General features: G+C 40.7%; 1 long non-coding RNA gene and 1 other non-coding gene across 3 annotated transcripts; both read left to right on the top strand.

The window, feature by feature from the left end:
• Positions 1 to 3,937: 3,937 nt before the first annotated feature.
• Trnaa-cgc lies at positions 3,938 to 4,009 on the top strand. Its single transcript has one exon. It is a non-coding gene; the product is annotated as a tRNA-Ala (tRNA).
• Positions 4,010 to 4,462: 453 nt separating this feature from the next.
• On the top strand, positions 4,463 to 8,014 carry LOC121436987. 2 transcript variants are annotated; one of them, XR_005972906.1, is made up of 4 exons: positions 4,463 to 4,522; positions 4,675 to 4,773; positions 7,594 to 7,700; positions 7,951 to 8,014. It is a non-coding gene; the product is annotated as an uncharacterized LOC121436987 (long non-coding RNA). The 2 variants fall into 2 exon arrangements; XR_005972905.1 differs by lacking the exon at positions 4,675 to 4,773.
• The last annotated feature ends 964 nt before the right edge of the window (positions 8,015 to 8,978 follow it).

Below are 8,978 nucleotides of genomic sequence, written 5' to 3'. Positions count from 1 at the left end.
GCCAAGATTAGAAGGCAGAGTCCCAGTATACAGATGGGCAAACTGAGTTCAGCTAATGGAAAAGGACTGGCCCTGGAAATCTCTGCACATGAAGCTAGAGGAAAATGTAGGCTTGGCTACAATGGAGCTAAAATCAAGAGTGAATACACTCAAAATATGCACCAACAACCCAGATAACCTCTTAGTCCCAAAGGGTTCCCAGGCTGTTTGGTGTGGTAAATTGACTCTAGCTGGAAGCCTGACTCTTCCCATTGTCTCCCTCTCCACACCCCTTCTCTCTCTTTCTCCCTCCCTTCTCCCTTCTCCTCTTTCCCCTCCTTTGCTATCTTCCCAGAACCCTGCCCTGCTAAAGGGAGGAAAGCATCAAAAGTAAATGCCTTATTACAAAGCAGCCTCTGTTCATTGCCTTGGCTGTTGTTAGAGGGGCAGGGAAAGGTTCTGCCTCTGTGCATGCTTGTATGGGCTCAGGAAGGTATGGATGAGGCAGTTTGGGACTCAGCTATACATATCGGTCTTCTCTTTGTCTCTTCACATTCAGCATGAAACCTAGAAATTAGAAGTGCACAGTGAGATGCACCATGTTCACCAGCACTGTCAGATAAATAGCAACCATATTTTCAGGTATGATATATTCCACATGTTGCATGAGATATAGATATATATTTATATGCACTTTATCATTTGGCACAGAAACTTAAATAAGTTTCCTCTAATTTGAAGTCCTACAATGATCTTCTCTTTTTAAAACTTTTCTCCACCCCCTTTATTGAAAAGAGATTCTTTTCAAGTTCACTATAATCTGAATACAATTTCTCCTGACTCCCTTTCTCTACTCCTCCCAGCTCCACCCAGTCTCTTTCATCCAGGTCCACTTCCTTTCTGTCTCTCATTTTAAAAAACAGGCTTCTAAGATATAACAACAAACCAAAACAAAATAAAATATAATAAAACAAAAATAAAGAATAATGTTTATTATTGTATATTGCATTCTATTTTTTCCATGTGCTAAGTGCTGAGATTGTAGGCATGAACCACCAGTCTTGGCTAAGAGGATTTGGGGGGTGGGTTCTATTGTTTTTTAAATTGATCAATTTGTTTTTTAAATTTCATTTTACATTCCAACCACAGTTCTCCCTCTGCTCACACTCCCCATGCCTCCCCACAGCAGCCCACACCTTCTCTACTCCTCCCGAGGGGTAAGGACACATTAATTTGGGGCAGTACCAAGTCCCTCTTTCCTGCATTAAGGATAGCATCACATCTCAACACAGAGAAAGGGCACCAACAAACAAGGCTGAGCACCAAGGATAGATCCTGATCCCACTGCTGGGGGCCCCCTCAGATAGTCCAAACTTCACAACTATCTCTCCACATACAGAAGGCCCATCTGAGTCCATCAATTACTGGAGAAGCCTCTATAATGATAGTTGGGGTAGTCACCAATCTGATAATAGGGGAAGGCCGGTTCAGGAACCCTTTCCACTACTGCTAGGAATCTTAGCTGGGATCATCCTTGTGGATTCTTGGGAATTTCCCTAGCACCAGGTTTCTCCCTAAAACCATAGTGACTCTCTCTATCAAGTTCCCTCTTACATTGCTTTCCCACTCCATTCTCTATGACCATCCTGTTCCCTCATGTTCTCCTTCCCCATTGCCTCTCCTTCACCACGGCCTCACCCCCAGTTTACCCAGGGGATTTCATCTAATTCCCCTTCCCAGGGCGATCCATGCATCCCTCCTTGGGGCTTCCTTGTTACCTAGCTTCTCTGGAGCTCTGGATCGCAGCCTGGTTACCCTTTGATTTACATCTAATATACACTTAGAAGTGAGTACATACCATGTTTGTCTTTCTGAGTCTGGGTTACCTCACTCAGAATTTTTTTTCTAGTTCCATCATTTAACCTGCAAATATCATGATGTCTTTTTTTTCTGAAATAAGAATAATACTCTATTATATAAGTGTACAGCATTTTCTTTATCCATTATTATATTGTGAGACATCTAGGTTGTTTCTAATTTTGGGCTATTGGGAATAGAGTGGAAATGAACATGGAATAGCTAGTGACCTTCTGGTAGGTTGAAGTGTCCTTGGGGTATATGCCCCAAGTGCTATATGTGGAATATGAGGTAGTTTGAGTCCCATCTGGAGTACAAGTATTGAAGAGATCAGGATACAAGGAACCTATCTAAACACAATAAAAACAATTTACAGCAAGCCAACAGCCAGCATCAAATTACACGGAGAGAAACTCAAAGTGATTCCACTAAAATTAGGAAGAATACAAGGATGTCCACTCTCTCCGTATCTTTTCAATATAGTATTAGTTGACCTAGCTAGAGCAATAAGACAACAAAAGGAGATCAAGGGATACAAATTGGAAAGGAAGAAAAGTCAAACTTTCATTATTTGCAGATGATATGATAGTACATATAAGTGACCACAATAACTCTACCAGAGAACTCCTACAGCAGATAAACACCTTCAGTAATGTGGCAGGATACAAGATCAACACAAAACAATCAGTAGCCCTCCTATATAGAAATGATAAAATAAAGAGAAAGAACTCAGAGAAACATCCCTTTTTGCAAGAGCCACAAATATAAATTATCTTGGGGTAGCTATAACTAAGCAACTGAAACACCTATATGACAAGAACTTTAAGTCTCTAAAGAAAGAAACTGAAGAAGATATCAGAAAATGGAAAGATCTCCCACGCTCATGGATGCTCTTGCATAGGTAGGACCAACATAATATAAATGGCAATCTTACCAAAAACATTCTAGAGATTCAAAGAAATGCCCATCAAAATCCAAACACAATTGCTCACAGACTAATAGAACAATATTCAACTTCATGTGAAAAAAAAATTACAATAGTTAAAACAATCCTGTACAATAAAGGAACTTCCAGAGGCATCACCATCCCTGAATTAAAACTTCACCATAGCGCTGTAGTGATAAAAACAGTTTGGTATTGGCATAAAAGCAGACACATGGACCAATGAATTAAATTAAAGCCCCAGGTATAAATTCCTCTGGGCAATGTGCCTTGCCTTCTCTGAGGAGTAGATGAAGGTTGGGGGGACGGGTAAGAAGAGGGAATGGGCTGAGGAGAGGGAATAGAAACTTGGATGGTATGTAAATGAAAAAAAAATGATTGTTTTCTTTTTAAAAATACTCACTTTTCTAACTCATCTGAACATACATGAAATATTTATTTAATGATTTTGTATATTGAGACATATACTAAGTGATGTATGAAAAGACGACATATTTCAGAAAACCTCTCATTTTTGAAACTTACAAAGCATGCGGTGAGATACATAAACATGCAGAAAGTGACAGCACCTTAGGGTTTTGTGAACCAATAGCTACCGCACATTTAGTTATTGCCATAAATGGAGTGATGGACAGTATTGGCAACGTTAAGAAACAAAATGAGCAGCCTGACCAAGATTATAAAAACTGCCTTTCAAGCCCGGAAACTAAGGCGTCTTTTAAAAGAGAAAGGAGGTATGCTAGAGAGGGTTTCAGGAAGCTACCCATACTCTCAAATATGACCGCATATCAGCAACATATTATTATTAATTCCCCATGATACTGGCATGTTGAACCACCTGCAGGTAAAGTTGAAGTAAAATTGATGGGACTGAGTAATTCAAAGTATCATTCATTGTTAGCTTACCATGCTTCAAAGAATATAAGGTTTGTTCTTATAATTGTTGTTGTTATTATTTTTATTGTTATTATTTTTCCTTTGATTGAAAATAGATTGTTTTCTCATGCAACAAATGTCCCAAGAATCCTATCAAAGCACTAAACTCAACCTGGAATCCAGTATGCTCAAAGGACCTGATGCAGACCCTTGCAGAGACTCTGAACGTTGGCTCGGTTCCTCTGACTTCACAAGGGCTTTGATGAAACTGTTACCAGGTGTGGGGATGTAGCTCAGAGGTAGAGCACATGTTTCGCATATATGAGGCCCCGGGTTCGAGCCCCGGCATCTCCAAGACAATACTTTTAACCTTTGATTTTCTTTTTTCAGGATGTTTCTGTGCAAGGTGTCCCAGAATTTAAAGTCCCGTGATGAGGTTATATATGCATAGCTAATTATTGGATAAAATTGCTCATTTGTCACCGTGACAGCAATGTTCATCTTTGTGACGACATTTCCATAGATACCACCATGGTCTGGTGAGTACAATGTGGTCGGGCTTTTAGGGATATGCTTTGTTCACAGAGCGGAAAAAAAAGAAAAGCTCTGCATTCGTAGTGGGGACAGTTTCTCTAATGGGTATGCTTTCTTGGGTGAAAACAAGGGTGAAGAGTTCTTCCTTTGAGAGGAAGTAAGGGAGGGCTGGGCGGAGCCATTCCTGGTTACTAAGGGGGAGGCAGCATTACGGTTGTCATAGAAACCGGGGTCATTATGGCGACTCTTTTCAAATGGCGACCGGACGATGTCCTGGAAAGGAGCATTCAGTTCCTGGTGTTTGGACTGAGTTGAGCTTATGGATTCCCGGAGGTGAGCACCAGAATCTTTCTGAGGGTTGGGAGGCAGATGCGGGGATTCCAGACCCAAGTAGGACCACTCCTACCTCGTGCTTGCAGCCTGTGTTTCTCCGGAAGGAGAGAGACTTGGGACCATTCTGCCTCCTCCTGTGCTGTTCTGTACAGGGCTGTGCTGGAGCCATTGTCCAGGAGGGGAGTTGTCGGAGAGTGAGCAGGAGGGAAATGAGGCCAAATGAGCACTCTGTGATCCCGACTTCCCACTCTGTGCGTGAGATTGCTCGCTGACATTTGAGGTTTTCCGTATGTTTCATAGAAATGTTAGAAATGTTTTATCAGATATATGTATTTCTAACTTTTCTCCTAGCCTCAGACTTATCATCTCAATTCTCATCCATGTCTTTGGAAGAGCAGGAGATTTTAAATTGTAAGATCCCACCTTCTCTAGTTCTTCAATTACGGTTTTTATTCGGTGTCTTGTCTGCGAAATCTTTGCCTGGCACTCAGTGACAGGGATTTTCTTCTTGTGTTCTGTTTGACATTTATAGGCTGATTTTTATATTTTTACATCTGTAATTTATTTTGAATGGTCTTCACATATGATACGATGTAGGTCCTAGTTTATATTTGTGGGTTTGGATATACACTTGCCTCAGTATTGCTTCCTGAAAGGCCATCTTTATGCATCAAATTGCCTTGTTTATTTGTGAAACATCAGTTCTCCAATTATCCAATCATGGTACATATGCCAGTAATCCCAGTGCCTGGGAGGCTGCAGCAGGAGTATGGTCAGTTCTTCTCAGCACACACTACACGCACTACACACAAGCTTGATGCCAGCATCAGACACAGGAAAAATGTTGACTCGATATAGGCAGTGGTCTGTAAATGTGTGGATGTGAGCGTGGAATGTTGGTTTTGGACTTTTTCTTGCCAACTTTGATTCAAAAGCATGCTGGTCCAATTACTGTAGGTTCAAACAGAGGTCTCCTATCAGGCAATGCTGTTCTCTAACATTTGTCTGTTTCTAAGGTTTACACAAGCTATATATTTAGTCTACAATGTTTAGAATTATCCACTCAATTTTTATATTTATTTATTTATTTATTTATATTTTTTTGGTTTTTCGAGACAGGGTTTCTCTGTGGTTTTGGAGCCTGTCCTGGAACTAGCTCTTGTAGACCAGGCTGGTCTCGAACTCACAGAGATCCGCCTGCCTCTGCCTCCCGAGTGCTGGGATTAAAGGCTTGCGCCACCACCGCCCGGCTTCCACTCAATTTTTTTTTTTTTTGGTTTTTCGAGAATTTTTAAAAAGAGTAAGTGCTATTTTATTGTTAGTGCATCGAATCTGTAGCTCAGTTTTGAATCAACAGACATCTTACTAATAATGTATTGTTTGAGCCGTGAACATAGTTGTCCTTCATTAAGACAGGTTGTCTCCAATTCAGCAATGTTTGGAAATCTCTCGGCCTATCAGCACTATGGATCTATCTGTCGCGATAATGCACAAATATTTGTACTTTTTGATTCATCTATAACTGCTATTATTTTTTAAACAAATAGATACGTATTGTTTTTTCTGTGAACAAATTATTAAATCTTCTGTAAACTGTCAGGAAACAAGTGTCAATGAAACTTACAAAGGATATATTTTGTTGAAAGCATGGATTATCCCATGATGAAAACGTTATTTGATGTGTAATGCAGTTTGTCGCTATTTTCTTATCGGCATTTACAGGTTATTATTGACAGTCTGAAACAAATGAGAGAAATGTCCCAGAGACAAGTCCATGGCCATCGTCACAGGAATCTCATTTAGACCACATAATTTAGGAGCTCTCACCATCCTGTGTGTGGTCAGAGACGAATCTGTTGTAACGTGATTGTACCCCTTGAGCTCTCAGTAAACACCAGGGAGCTAGGAGAGTGAGAATGAGAGGTGTCGTGTGTGTGTGTGTCGTGTGTGTGTGTGTGTGTGTGTGTGTGTGTGTGTGTGTGTGTGTTTGTACAGGAATTCCTTGGCAGAGGCTGGTCTGCAAAGCCTGATTGATTGACTCTTAGACCTGCAGTGATATGGAGATGGTGGAAGTCGCAGTCCCAGGGCCTAATTACAATTTCCTTTGTGTTCTCTTGAGCCCATGAGTAGCCAATCCTTGGGCCCCCTGTGTTGGACTTACCTAATACCTTGTCACTAACAGATGACGTTGGACCTGACATTTAAAATATCAGAATATGTCTCCTTAACAAAGCTCTAAGTTTCTGCGAGTCAAAGTACTGTGTGTCATCACATAGCAGCTAGTAGCTGAGGTTTCTCTGCTTTACCATAATAGTCTACTTAATATTATCTCCAATGCACTGAAGGAGAGTCTACAGTTTCTTCATTCTGTGATTATAAAAACTTCATGAAACTGTTTCCACATTGTGACATGTAATTTGTACTAACATAAACCTGTCTCACTCATGTTTACTCACATATATTTGACTCCAGAATGAACTCTCTTCTTCCTTCGAGGTGAGAGCTGTGTGTTTACATTGACATTTGTTAGTGTGTGTTGTGTATATACTCATGCTTGTGCAGATATGTCCCTGGATATATATGTGTGAATGTTAGTTAATCACTTACTGCTGTGATAGGTTATTTGTTATAATTCTCCTGGTCCTCTTCAATGATGACCTGGTGTGTAGTACACTGCTTACTTATCTCCATAGTTCTTTACTCATGTGCTGACTTTTATCAGTATGGCTCAACACCCATTTTCCTAAACTGTTTTCCTCTCTATTGCCGTTCTCTATTTCCATGCTCCATTTGTCCCAGTATTGGCTAGAGGAATCCTTTTAAGATGGCATCAATGAATATCACAAATTCACCTTAAGCTTAGGAGCTCACAGCCCTGCTTCAGGGAAAGTTTGCCCCAAATTAACAGCTCTGCTCTGGTAGGGGAGTGTTACCCCAGCTAGGTTGTTACAGCTCTCCTTAGATCCTCAGAAGAGTAACAACTCTGCTCTGCTAGGAGAAGCTTTTCCAGTTCTGCTCCCCTCACCTCTGCCTTGCTTCAGTTGAAGTCATTGCTTCTCTGTTCTTCTTAGGCAAAGAAGGTCTCACCCAAGCCTCATTTAAGAGATTCACTGGGAGGGAAGAGTCCAGGAGGTGGCTGACCCTGCAAGAGTGGGAAAGGCAGCTCCCAACTGAACAGGTACAGGGTGGTTTCATGCTCAGTGATTAGCTTGTTTTCCTGCTCTGGGATTGGTTCCTTTTATGCTGAGAGATTGGTTAGTTTGTTTCGCTGAATTGGTAAGTGGAAGAGTGTGTTTCTGTGGCTTTGGTTTCAGGGGCAAAGTGTGTTTATTTCACTGGCCTTTTTAAAACGTTGGGCTCTGGTTTCAGGGCCAGTGAATTGATTCTAGTCTCAGGGTCAGTGTATGTTTCTTTTGCTCTGGTTTCAGGATCAGGGTGTGCTGCTTTGGACAGAAAGGGGTGTTGTTTCCCCTAGAAACAGATATGCAGTCCATTGTGGGCCAGCAAGTGAGTGCTGAGAACCCAGCCCAGGTCTTCTGTAAGAGCAGCAAGTCCTGTTAACCATGGGGCAATCTCTGAAGTCCAAGTCACCAAATATAAAACGTAATTTGTATTTTTCCACTTTTCCCCATAATGACAATAGACATCTTCTTATACTCAGGTAGGTATAAGTTTCATTATTATTTACCAATCCATAAAGTTTCTTTATGTTACTTAGGTTCTCATACCCAACCACTGCCCAACTCTGTCTGCAGAAAAATACAACAATCTGATATTATAGACAAATTTATATATGCTGGAATGTATTAGGATAAAACCAGAGTTTAGAGACATCTGGCCTTCATTCATCTTGAATATATGTTTAAATTTATCTCTTTTGTTGCCCATGATAATTGTTCATTCTTAATATGAAATAGTGTAGCAATGTATAGCTACACGGCAAGTTTTATAATTTAGTTTATTTCATGTGTATATATGCTTGCCTACATATAGGTATGAAGAGCTCATGCATGCCTGTTGCTCATGGAAGCCAAGAGTGGACATTGAATCCCTTGGCACTGGAGTTAACAGTTGAAAACTGCCGTGCTGGTTTTGGGAAATGAGTCTTTGCCTGTTGCCTGTTGCTGAGGTTGTTTTCAATTTCAGTGTCTTGTATATAAAGCTGTTGTGAACTGAAATAAATAAGTCTTTAAAAGAAAATATGTCCTCTTTCTCCAGGTTATATATTTGGGTTGTGATGGCCAGATGACAATTAACATATGAAGAAACAGAAAAAGATTTTTCCAAGTTATCCTGTTTTCCATGGCCACCAGCAGTGGGTATTTGAGAGTCATCCTCCACAAACTTGCCAGGTCTTTGTATGACAAGTCTTTATTTCTGAGTATTTTATATGGGTGTCGAGAGTCCCATCAGAATCACCTGTCTCTCTTCCCTAAGTGTTAAGCATGTTGCTGCT

The sequence above is a fragment of the Microtus oregoni genome, unplaced genomic scaffold (assembly GCF_018167655.1).
Source record: "Microtus oregoni isolate MIOR12 unplaced genomic scaffold, Mior012 000050F_015, whole genome shotgun sequence".
NCBI lineage: Eukaryota > Metazoa > Chordata > Mammalia > Rodentia > Cricetidae > Microtus > Microtus oregoni.
The sequence above is the reverse complement of the archived record's forward strand: the minus strand, read 5'-3'. Positions and strand labels throughout refer to the sequence as shown.